The 13,349-nt window shown below is 40.0% G+C and overlaps 1 protein-coding gene across 8 annotated transcripts in view; it reads right to left on the bottom strand.

Moving 5' to 3' along the window:
• map2 (microtubule-associated protein 2) overlaps positions 1 to 12,510 on the bottom strand; it is a 93,998-nt gene extending 81,488 nt beyond the window's left edge. For 7 of the 8 annotated variants that reach the window (XM_071457760.1, XM_071458001.1, XM_071458084.1 and 4 more), the window contains exon 1: positions 12,388 to 12,510. The gene's annotated coding sequence lies outside the window, so the exon portion shown is untranslated. The other variant, XM_071457845.1, reaches the window with a different exon arrangement.
• Between the last annotated feature and the right edge of the window lie 839 nt (positions 12,511 to 13,349).

Raw genomic sequence — 13,349 nt, 5'->3', positions numbered from 1 at the left:
AGCATCACCTCCCAAATCATAAATTAAGTAAAGACAACACATAACCCCCAATACTGCCCTATTTAAAGAGACAGAGTGGGAATGCTTTGCAGAGATCAAATAACTCCTACAGTTTACTTATTTTGCACCATGTATCCATTTTCTTTTTCCAGTGGAGCCATGAAAAAAAAAAAACTTTGCCTCTCTGTATTTTAATAAAACTGACTTAATAAATCAGTTTGTCAGGCATCATGGGTTTTCTAATTTAATTCTCTCTGTGTATACGCAAACCATCCAACAGTGAGCAATAATTATTAATGATATCTCCACATCACAACTGGATTACTAGCACCAGGTTGCCATGGAAGCAAAAGGGGTGCTTGATGCAACAGCTGGGCAAACTTGGCATATATGGAATATACACAGAGCAGGAAAACAAAGGGAAATAAGGGAGAGAGGAGTGAGAAGAGTGATCATGCTGATCCAGTCTTTCATTTTCAAGTCAGTCCCCTGGACGCAGTGACTACAATATATATATGAGGAAAGCGCTGGCAGGTTGCAAACACTTCCTTCCCCAGGATTCCTTCATCCGGTCCCTCATCCCTCCAGCCCCCGCTGCTGAAAACAGCAGAAAGGCACATAAACCCATGTGCTGCAACACAGAACACTGCAATGAGCAAATCAAATAGAAGGCATGCCTGCTGACAAGAGGCACATGGACCGAAGCCAGTGAAAGAGCAGCAAACTTCACTGTGTGTGTGTGTGTGTGTGTGTGTGTGTGTGTGTGTGTGTGTGTGTGTGTGTGTGGACAGTGGGTGGTTTGACTTAATGGCTACCACCGAGCAAAAGCAACATGGCTCTATGTAGGATTTTAGCAGCTATTGTGAGTATCTACCAGTATTAATCGGGACCAGTCAGACAGAGTTGGGGTTAGATAAAGTAAGTCTGGCATTGTCAGACTGAAAGTAAGCTTGGGGTGTTAAGTCTGGACAGTTAGGGGTGTATCTGAGCTAGATGGAGCTAAATGAGGTAAATGTGGGTTAGAAGGGGGTGAATATCAATTATCCATCCAACTAAGCTTTTTTAAAATAATTAAACAAATTCTGGGAAAACCGTACAAAGCATTCTGTCCACAAATTACTTCAATTAGTTGTTTTTTTTCTTCTGAAATTAAGAATAATTTCCTGTATCCCGTTTCATTAATGTACCTTATTCTGTCTTCAATTGGGTAATTTCTAGACAGTGCAACAACTGAAACTGTGCCAGAACAAATGCTATTATCTAAGTGTTTTAGTGTTCAAGGCTGAGTATGAAATCAGATGACTTATTAAGGTGGTTTACTGTCTGTCAGCGATATAGCGCTTAATACGAGGCATGTCAAACACCCATCTACCACATTTGGGGGGGGGGGTCTGGGCAGTAAAGTAATCCCATCCTCTTTTTCTCTGGTGTAATCCTGTAATTTCCTGCAGTAGGAAGACTCCCACTCACACTTAATCATATATAAACTAGCCCATAATCCTGGTAATCTAATAACCACTGTATTGTTTGTGCTGCTCTGTGTGCAGGTTGTTTTGTATGCTCTTCCTTAAGGTCTCTATGGTTTTCATTGTATGTTATTATGTTAAGGCAGATGATGACAGCCCAAAATCAGTAGAGGCAGATTAAGCAATGGAGAAATGAGTATTCACATTTTAACTTAAAAAATCTCACGAGTAAATCCTTTTACCATTTTTTGTCAAATTCTCCTTGATCCACTTTGTTTAACTGTTAATTTGATATTCACTAAAAATACTTTGCCTTTTCCATAGTCTCGAAGAGGAATGAACCTGCCAAATACATATTTAGATTATAGGCAAAGGCAGATATATGGAGATATGAAGTTATATCCAATTATTAGTACGAGTTATACCAGCCTGATGTTTGAATTTAGCAAATTTGAAAAAAATTAAATTTACAAAATTTTAGTGGCTTGCACCCATCCTTGAGTCCAAGTGAATGTTTGTGCCAAATTTGAAGAAGTTCTGTCAAGGCGTTACTATGATATTGTGTCCACAAAAATGGGATGGACGTATGTACAATATGCAACCCAAAAACAACATGCACCCAGCTCATTATCCCAAAAACTAACTACAAACATGAGAGACAGGAACATGTCTATATGAGATGAACTCCAGCTGCCTCTAATTTCATCCATTTTATCATGCGGGATGGTGGGACAATGCAAAAAGCTTCGTTGCACTTATCATTTTTGGCTCTCTCACAGCTTTCATGTTCTTTTGTTGGCTGAGGGGCACTTCGTAGGTAAAACCACCGGCTGCAGTTCACTGTCAGGATGTAATGTGCACATGCTCTGTGATTTCCTCCATGTGATTTTGGAGGTTGTAATGCTGCTGCTTTTCTTACAGAATAGTGGGATTTTTATTTACAGCTGCACCTTCATTTGTGTTACGGAAAAACAGTTTTCTTTTATCCTTATTTTTCCTTTTATTTAGTGCCGCATCGGTCAGGCATATAATGGATGGTGCTTTCAAGTCCATAATATGTTTTTGAGGTTGATTCATGTAATTACTTATTGACCATTCAACCCCTACCTTTGTGTTTTTTAAGTTTGTAAAATGGTTTAGACATAAGGACCCATAACTGGCTCCTCTGCTAGGCAATCCCCTTTCAACATGCATACATGACCTGAACAGGTACTTCAGCATAAGTACAGTGAGGGGCAGTATGTTGTATGAGGTAAGCCTGATCAAAATAGGGTTTGGCCAGAGCAGATGGACCAAGATTAAAGCCTGAACGAAGGGAGCTGCTTCCCCACCCCCCGAAGAGTCAACCCACAGGTTGTTTTAGAAGGAGGCACACACACAACAACGGATCTGTGATAATCCTTGATAGTGCAGCTGTGACAGTAGATGTCTCAAGAGCAAAGCTCCGTAGTGTTTGGGGTTGTGTGAATCCTGCTCTAAGTGGGAGCTAGTGACAGAGTTATGGGATAAGATTGGCCTGTCAAGAAGAAAAAAAAAAAGCCTCAACACACCCAATGACACAAAGCATTAAAGACGATTCAGGAACTAGCAGGCACATCATCTACTCATCTATATTAATCAGGTACCGAGGGATGTTTCGTGTAGTTGTTCTTACTGCATGTACGTGTGAGTGTGTTAATGTGTGTGTCTGCTTTGCTCTGTGAGTGGGTCTGCACGCGTGTAGGCATGGGTGTTTATTACATAACTGAATGAGGGATGACTTGCTTCCCCAAAGACGACTGCTAAAAAGATGAAATGCAACGCTTCAAAAACAATGAGGGAATAATTGATGCTCTTTTCTCATGTCTAACTTGTAAGCTTTTACGCCCCGAATTCCCAGAGATCTCCAACGAGTTCAAAACCACAGATCACATACTTGACAAAACGTCTGGTGACACTTCCGGCAATATGGTGTGACACAGGGAAAGCCAACAGGCCAGGCGATGAAAACAAAAAGCAGATAGCTGCATCCAAACGGCGAGGCAGCATTCAGTCTATTCTGTCAGTCTATATATTAACAACTGTGTCAATTCAAAATTAATGGATTTAACTTGATAGGTTACATTAAAATCTATCACAAGTAGGTACATATTTTTTTTTCCTTCCATGACAGCTACATACATCACTTTGTCATTTAACCCCATTAATTCACAGTATCACATCTACAAGAAGCCCTATATTCCTTGTTAATCCGAAACATTTCATTAACGTTGCATTGTTCATGTGATTAAACGCATCTCTGACTTTCCTTGATGTGAATAAATGGACTTTTAACATATCTTAGGTGGATTTACACCTTAAATTGATGGGGTTTTTGCATTTTTCTGAATACAGAGCCATTATCCAAGAAGCGTGTTAATGCAGGTGGAAAAGAAGGTCATAATGTGCTGTTCACTTGAGTGCTGTTTTCTCATTTAGTTGAGAAAGAAAAACGAAGATTTTATTCCTCCACATGTCATTCCACAGTCTGGTCTGTGTCACAGACCTTAGGGGGCGTCACCATCAACCCCTGCGCTCCATCAAGAAAAGCCATTAACAGGAGCAGGATGGAAGACAGGGTAGTCATATTAAAGCGTTTCAGTAAAGTGAGGTGAGGTGCAATAATCCAGACAGAGGCTGTAACACAAGTGATTTATGTAAGCTCACGTTGGCCTTCAGTATCAGCATTTACAGCACGTTTGGTTATTAGGAAGGGATATGATAAAGAATAACTATTTTCATCATAACACAATGTTTTGTTCAAATATGGAACTATAAAGAGGAAACACCATGTATAACAAATTATGAACAATAAAAGTACAGCCTATAAAACCACATTTGAGCCAGGGCTATTCCATTTAATTCTGCTGGACACCCCATAGGGAATATCCAGTCTATTTAGCTCCGTCATAGATTACTGCACCTTGATTGACAGGATTTCTCAGGTGACAGCTGTACTCTGCTATCAGACTTCAGACTATGAAGCCTGTCATCTGTGGGTTAGGAATTAGGATTGGATTAGGATTGAGACATTAAAGAGGAAAAACATTCGAGATGTGAATTCATTTTAAAACTCTTGTGGACATGGAATTGGTGGGTGGTGGGAATTTGATGGGCACTGGGTGGGAAGATGGCACCATCTTTAGGGTCTTGGCTCTCTCATAATGAGCCAAGTGAGTCCCAGTCTACGCACTGCTCATACAGTCAATGACACCATGGAGGCTTTGGCCATCATATTTCATTAGTTTGTTAATATTTTGCAACAGGCTGATAAATTGTGTGCTGCCAGAAAAATAATAAATGATAAATGTTATCCAGCTATGAATAAGAGGCCCTTAATCTTAATCACATCCAAAATTTTGATCAACTTCAACAGGTAGATGTGCTTAAGTACAATATTTGTTATAACTATATTTTTTATTTTATACTTGAAATAAATGTATTTATTTACTATTTATTAATTTACTGTATTTTTAAGATTACAATGCTGGTTATATTATTGCAATATCAGAAAGAGCAAAACAATGACAAACCTGAGCTTTTGCCCCCACAACAGTGTTTTTCTAACCAGCTGGCCATTTAGCTGCATTTCTATGCCCACACACTCTTCTGTGAAGCTTGTTATAAGGCATTCTGCAAAATGCAGGAGTGTATCTGCATTAGACGAAAAAGGCTGAAAGAAACTCAATTACAGCATTATGTCACAAAATAAAGCCTGGGGTGCACTCAACATTACACCTGAGATAAAGATTTGTTTTTTTCCCTTAACACAATCACATACAACTGTAAATGATACCCACACACAAGTATACACTCCCACACACGACTGAGGGATGAACACCACACACCAACACACACAAAGTGAACAGTAACAGTTCACGCACAGATGCAAGTCACATACACTTTCCTTGAGGAGAGATGTTAGGTGTGCTGTGAGTCAGCCGTATGTTTCAGCCCACACATGTACTTCTATCAGATCTGTCTGTCGTGCACTGCTGGGTGAAGAGAATATGGTTCTCTAGAAATAGTTACATTCTATAGACATCTTACATCAGACCGGTCCCAAAATAAATCCACCATTCAAAATTCTGGCTGCAACTTTTATTTATTCATTTATTGCTGCTTTTCTTTATGTGACATGCAGCAGAAACACATACACTTCTCAAAATTCATAAAGATCTTTGAAAGAAAGAGTCTAGCCAACACATAAAGCTATGGCAGGTGGCCTGATGACATCTCTGTCAGCCTGCTAACTATAGCTGCTGGTGAGTGTTTTTCTGATTACTTTTTCAAATGGAGCAACCTCAGTGAGATACTGTATGTTTCAGTCTATGTTTTACTCTAGAGGCTACATTTTCTAAAAAACTAATGCAGTCTAATACAACAGTCTGGCACAAAATCCTACCTGAACTCAGAGCTGTCAGACCGAGTCTGAGTGTTGGGACAGACTCTTGTGGGACTGACTTGACTGGTCTCAGCCCCCCACAACACTAAAGGTCAGCTAGCACTACCCCAAGTGTCCCTTAGGGCAGAAACATCAAAGTTGAAGAGCAAAAGCCCAACGAGACACTGTGATGTTCCCATTATTGTGCTGTGTAGCAGGTAGAGCTCTGTCAGTGGACATACTGGATATGCATTCACTGCAAGTCAGATGAGGTCAGCCATACCACTTCTGACAGCTAAATATGGAAATTACTGATCTTAGACTTGTCAGTGTCACTGATCCAGGATTAGGACTAACACTTTTTTATTTTCTTTGATGAAACAATCACTGAGATCTTCATTTTATGCAAATGAGATTATTGTAAAGGCACTAAAACCGCATGGGTAAAACATCTGACAGAGCCTTTTCAATGGAGATTAACTTTTAAAGCACTTTAGTTCAGTATAGTTTCATGAACTTTTTTTTCTTGAACACATTATATCTGACCTTCATTATATACCACAAAGGAAAACAGATTCCACAAATAAGAAATGTCATGAGAACCAATACTTTGATAGCAACTCGATGCTGAAAATGTGACAGTGCGTGTTTTTCTACAGTGGTGCAGGTACCAAAGGTACCGTAGATGTTGTAGGTAAGTTACTTTAGATGTGATTCTTCTGGGACTGGGGCAGTACAATAACCCTACAAGTGTCCCAGTCTGACATGAAACTCCAGCAGAAGGCGGCAGGCACAGTAAACAGTAACACATGGAATAGCAGCAGCAAGTGCGGGTGCAGCACCAGGTCTACTGCGACTTGCCATGACTCATGTAAGGAGAAATTTTGTTACAGACAACTGAAAGCCAGTATGCAAACGGTGTTTCAGCGCATTTCAAATGAAAGGAGGAGACAACTCAAACTTATCTAAGCAGCTCAAAGACAGAAATCCAGATCTGTACACAGAATTCAAGGTGAGTTTCAGTTGGTAAATTTATATCAACAATATGAAACGTTACCATTATTGTTTGTGAAATGCAACAGCTGACATCTGTTGTAACACCCCACACACAAAGGCTAACATTAGTCTATTTAGGCTAACATAGCATGGGTGCTCACAACTGTTTGGTAGTTAAAAAGGCAGAATTACTACCACTGTACAAACAGTACACAGACCTCACTGCTGCAACCTGCTGTAAATTAGACGTAATGTAGGTGATTTTACTTCATGTTGGGTAGGAAGACCATTGTTCGAGACCTTTGGTTAAAGATTCACACCCTGATGTCAGCAAACACCTGGAGTAAGGCACTGACTTTACCAGCTAAGGCTTCTGCAACTGACCCTGATCTTAAAATAACAGTTTCCCTACATGTGTCAATACCAGTTTATTATGACACAAACATCTCAGATACAATCTTCACAACACATTAAAGAAATATAAAGCCTGACCTGATATCTGGCAGAGGCATTAAATTGTTGCCATGTAGGTACCCTTGGCCCTGTGCCCTCCACTATACAACTGAATATAAACAGCCAGCTAATGCACAATGCCAAGCTGTTTATCACTGACATGCCAGTTGTTTATGGACCTGTATTCCAGCTTGTCTTTTTAATTTTCTCTCCCTATCCTTCAAAAGAAGAGAGGTCAACTTTGTGTGCGAGAGAGAGGTAATCCTGGGTCTGAGTCTGGGCAGTTTGCAGTCCTTAGATGGCTCTAAGCAATCAATAAACTTATTAGTAGTTGTATATTGCAGGGAAATTTCATGACTGTGCAAAATGTTCTTGAAGTGACATTCAATACTGTCAACAGGACATGTTCAATAAAAAAAAAAAATCATTTTGTTACGTCACTTACAATTCTTACAGTACAACTCCACAATGACAGTCACTTATTGCAGCCTTTAGTGAGTTATGTCTGTACTTTCCTCTACTATTTTCTGCTACCTCTGTTACACAGTCTGGAAATAAACTAGTGTATGGTGATGAAGGATTTTCCCTCAATGGCTTGTCTGAAATTGTTAAACTTATATAAATAAATATCTTAAGTGAATATGGAGTGTATAAAACACCACAGTCTGAAGGTGTATGAGGATCGTCTTATTGGTCAAAATACCGGTTAAAGTCTAGAAAATTTGAACTCATAGCAGCTCTAAAGCATAATGATTAAGAATTAAGGAGAAAGAACTAAGTTATAGTTGACTACAAACTGAGAACTTCCAAGAATTTGCACAGTATAAATTAGATATAATCTAAACATACAATGTAATATCTACAACATATTTATATATTTCAAAATGTACATTCTGTTTTGAATGCCCTCCAGAATACATATGTTGTAAATGCTCATCATGCATAAAGATGGCTTATACTAGAGCTGAGACCATTGGTTGTAATTAGTACTTCCAGTTTCGTGTTATGTTTTGCTGCTTCTCTTTGTCTTACGTGACACTGAGTGAGTGAGAGAGTGTGAGAGAGAGTGAGGGAGAGGGTGAGAGTGATTTGAAAATGTCACCTTCAGGAAATTGGGATCAGAATTGTAACTTCTTTTAAACATGTCAGAGACCAAACACTGAATCAAATCAAAAGAGAACAACTTTAACTTTAAATTAATGGATAGTGGTCAACTGCAGCCTTAGCTGATACCTAAGAGTTAGCATAAAGCATTAGAGCATATTTTCACTATCTCATTAGCGCATTTACCAATGGGGTACTCTTCCAAAAACTCGTCGCTGAGCCATAGAGGCAGAGAAAAAGGGAGAGACTGGCAGCTACTTGGCAGACATGGCTGTTGGGTTTGCTGGTGCTACTGCCAAAGCTACCACCGAGTGTCTCTTCTCTTTCATGCAAAGAGCCTTTCCTAATTTCTCTGTCTCTCACACACACACAAACACACAGAGCATTACGTCATCTTTGAATGTGACAAGTGAAGACTGCCCGTTTGTGTTATTGTGTGCTTTTGTGTGTGTGTGTGTGTGTGTGTGTGTGTGTGTGTGTGTGTGAACGGCCAGCTGACTAAGTATCTTTGTAGGAATCAGGATTAAGTTGCCTCACTGACACACAGAGCTTATGTAAAGCTGACCTACAGTACATGGCACCACACACAGGTGGGAGCTGCTGCAGTGCTACCTAACGGAGCTGGCACCTCTGCCTAGACTGTCTCCTCTGAAGGCTGACTGTACTAAAGACAATGACAATAATCAGTTCAGTCAATGTTTCCTCTGTATTTCCACCCGAGAAATTTTAGTGGGCACCTCTGAGTGGTCTTAGAGGAATGTCTTTTCACAGCCTGGGCCTTACTTTTCCGGTTTTGCCCATTTAATCTTAGCAATGTTTAGACACATTGAGACGGGAATGCAGTGACACAGTGTTACCGTACAACAGTCAGAGTCCATTAAGGCGAGCAACATGTGGTTAGACAACAAATCCCCAGTTCAATCTAATTATCTAAACACTGTAATCGTGTGCTGAAAACAGGTGAATGTTACATTCAGTACCCAAACTATCCAGTCTCTATGTCCGTGAGATCTTCATTGCAGCAGACAACTATAACAGACAACTAAGGTGTGTTCACCTTAGTTTACTCTACACTGTCTCTTTGTGCTCATGCCATGTCTTCCTTTGATGTTGTTTTCCATATATCAGCAATGCAGTGTATGAGTAAAATAGTATCATAACTGAATAAAGGTCAATGTAACAATGATGAGACCGAGGTGGCAAAAAGTCCAGAGTTTGCCTGTCGAGTTTTAAAAACAACAATATTATATTTTGAGTAGCAGCTGTTTGCATCTTGTGACTGTGACATTAATACAGTAATGATTTGAATCATAGGTCTGAGGTGACCTACGGTGTAGAAACTGTCACAGTCTGTGCCTTAATCTGTCTTTTTTGTGAGCATTTCTGTTGGAGTCAGGGATGCATGTGGTCTAACATGCTGCCACCAGGCTCCTGACAGGCACCAAGAAGACAGTCCATGAATCCCTCAATACTGGCCTCTTTTCACTGGGTACCAGGCAAAATATTGGTTTTAAGGTTCTGTTTTTTGAGAAATTAGTGTTTAGGAAGTGTTTTCTCGTTCTGAGTTGCTCTGACCCTATTCCACTTTAAGGTTCCTTCACTTTTGCCTAAAGACCCAAGGAAGAGCTTCAGTTTGAGACTGCAGAAGTTAAACCCTCACCACTAGGTATTCCCCTTTATTAATGTTTTATAGCCTGTCTTTCGATCAATCTTTCATTCTTTTGTTTCTTGTGAATAAATTGTGATTTTTGGGCTATATAATTGTTCGCATTTTTATGTGCTCTGTGTAAATCCATGCTTCCAGTACAAAAGTTTAACTGTACCCTAGGCTTTACTCAGGCACAGAGCATTCCCGTTTTAACTAAATCCCCAGGCTATGCTAGACAGACACCTCATGTTTTATTCATTCACATAAAACTCACCATGTAAAAAAAACTCACCATCAGTTGTCATCCACACCACTAATGTACAAGTTCATTGGGATTGCTAGAAACACCAAGGCCAAGGAAAGGATAACTCTAAAGAACTTTATCAGAGAACCACTGACTGACTGACAGTCTCTTAATTCAACCTCTCTGCATCAACACACACACACACACACACACACACAGTGATAAATTATCTCAGATACATTATAGACCACCCATGCATCACCTTGACATCTGCACTTTCAGCTGATGTCTCTTCCCCTGATGAGTACTTAATGAATATTCACTAACTATCAAATTAGTTCTGTAAAATAGTTAGTAATTTCTACGATGCACTGTCACAAGGGGTTTAAGGATAAAAATAAATTTAAAAAAACAAAGGTTACTTCCATTACTGGTAGAGAACAGTCATGGTAAAGACTGGCCAGCACCTTGCATTTCAGAAGTCCACTTCCTTTCTAAGCCCTTACAAAAACATACAATCAGTAAACTTATCCTGCCGACCTTATCACTTACACTAAGTTTTATAACAGCTACATTTAGCATTCAGCACTAAAAATTAGTCGTTTTTGTACACATATGATCAGAAATGCAAACACAATATGCAATGCAATTTTGGGGTTGCAAATAATATCCTACAGATTATTTTTCAATAAAAAGCAGTGACAAACAAAGCCTATGAGTATATGCGATGTGGAGAAGACAAAACAGATGATACAGTTCCATGTTTCCATACAGTCTGGCAAGAAACATGTAATGGCCACAGGATTGTGGAATAATAGAAACCAACAGACGACAGATGACCAGCCTTGTCCTCCTGAAACACGAGCCCACTCCCTCAGCAAGGAGGAGCTTCCAGCAGCCTGCCTTACTGTTCATGACTCAATGCATCCCAGCATCATCCTGAACGCATCAGGCATTTAAATGTATCTGCACACACTGTAGCAAGTGGACTTGACTGAGGGGAATCAATACCCAGCCCCTGCGTGGAAATGAGATTTGACTGAGGCCTACATGTACAGATTAAGACTTCTATCATGTACAAGCTCAATATTTAATATCCATTTAATATGAGGTAAAGGGTCTCTGAGGTGTAACAGCCCAGACTCCTTTAGCTGCATTTGCTGTGTTGGGATTATGATGAAGCAGGGATTCAATAAAGGGAGATCAGGTCTTAATGCAGCCAGCCTTTCACCCTTGATTTTAAAATCGAATGAAATCATCTCAACAACATAAACAAGATTTAAAATTTTGATTATTTCACCCAAAATGACATTGTCATGATGGCATTAATAAACATGCACATATTGGGCTTTAATCTATGTGATCAATCAGAGAGGGGCTAGCCAATATGACTCAGCACCTGTTTTTGCACCCCTCTCTTTCTCTCCCAGATTACAAATGACTATTGTATTACAAGAGGGACTTCTTCTTCATTATTTTTTAACCATGACCTCATGTTATAGCTTTCTACAGCGTGTTATAGGCTTACTATAGCCCTATAGCCGTGCATTGCCACCGCAGCAAGGCAAGTTCCCGCAGTGACCGCAGTAGGTGAAGCCTTTATGTAGCACAATGCAGACATTATCCTTTCAACCCGTCAACCAAACAAGCAATTCAGTGCATAACTGACTCAATTGTAGACCCGGCAATTAGATCAATCAATAAGTCTTACCTATCTCAGAGATCTGGTTTCTAGATCTGTTGCTCAGCTGCCATTTCATCAGACTGATTCCGCAGCACTGCCCATTTAAACCTGACTGTGACAGCTCAAATGAGACGGCACACACTCACAAGAACCCAGACCCAGCTCTCCTGCAGACGAACAATGTGTCCTTTCTCCATCCACAGCGCACGGAGAGGGGCACCTCATCATTTCAGCCTCAATGCCTGCTCGATCGTCCCTTCAGGGTCGGCTGCAAAGACTCTCAGACCGCCAACATCACATGCTGTTTTGAGTCACTGTCACTTAGAAATATATGGTTGGGTTACAACGCTGTTAAAGAAATAAAGAAGTGTGATTTTTTTTTTTTTTTACCTGTCCGGCGCAGTGCCTCCAGCGCAACTCCTGGTCCGTCGGATACCGAGAGGCTCCGCAGCCTACATTTACCGTAATGACCGTACTAGTCACGCCGCTAGAGAGCGGCTGTGTTTTCACCCGTAATTACGGTGCTGCGGTCCACCCATTTGCTAGAAATTACCACAGAGACAGCATTAACGAAAACGAGTCAATTAATTTCATCTCGAACATCATTAAATATCACGTTAAGGTAAATGTTACTCATTTAATTTGTTGCTCACCGCAGTTGGCAGAGCTCACGTCGGCTGTAACCTGATCCAACTTTCCACACAACAGTCACACAAAATGATGAAAATGTGCTGGCCGTCTGTGTTTAGTTTCTTGCTGAGCATTACTAGTAAAGGCGATGTTTTAATGCGCACCTTATGAAGTATAGTCCTTTGATTTTTGACAACAGAACCTAGCTTTAACAGATCGGTTGTTAGCTAGGGGCGTTAGCATAGAACCGTTAGCGAGAAGCTAGCTCAAAGACGCTAATGTTGGTAAGAAATCATTTTAGCGGCTACTTAAAGTTACTAGGAATGCAATCTATTGACACATTTTTAGCGAATTGTGATTAAAGTTTGTTATTCAGAGCAAGACTCGGTTGTTTTAAGGCATGTCATATGTCCTGGCTGACAGAAACCACAGGTGAAGCTAATTAGCTAATAACATAAATACCCCCTGCATGTTGGCGCACAGGCCGGGCTTACTGAACACCACAAACCACACAAAACTTTATTTATTTATTTCAAATCTTACCTAAAAGTTATTTTTAAGTGATGGAATTTCTTTGAGGAAATTTCACTCGAGGATGGTTCATAGGATTGCTTGTTTTAAGTTTGAAAAAATGATAATACTCCAAATTATCCATACTTCAAGGTGAACAGTTTTTTATTGGAGGTACTTTCTATCAAAAAATAGTCCCTGATGTCCAAATT

Source organism: Trachinotus anak, unplaced genomic scaffold (assembly GCF_046630095.1).
Source record: "Trachinotus anak isolate AG129_WGS33_773 ecotype Australia unplaced genomic scaffold, CSIRO_AGI_Tana_v1 ptg000001l, whole genome shotgun sequence".
NCBI lineage: Eukaryota > Metazoa > Chordata > Actinopteri > Carangiformes > Carangidae > Trachinotus > Trachinotus anak.
This window is presented reverse-complemented; position numbering and strand designations above follow the sequence as displayed.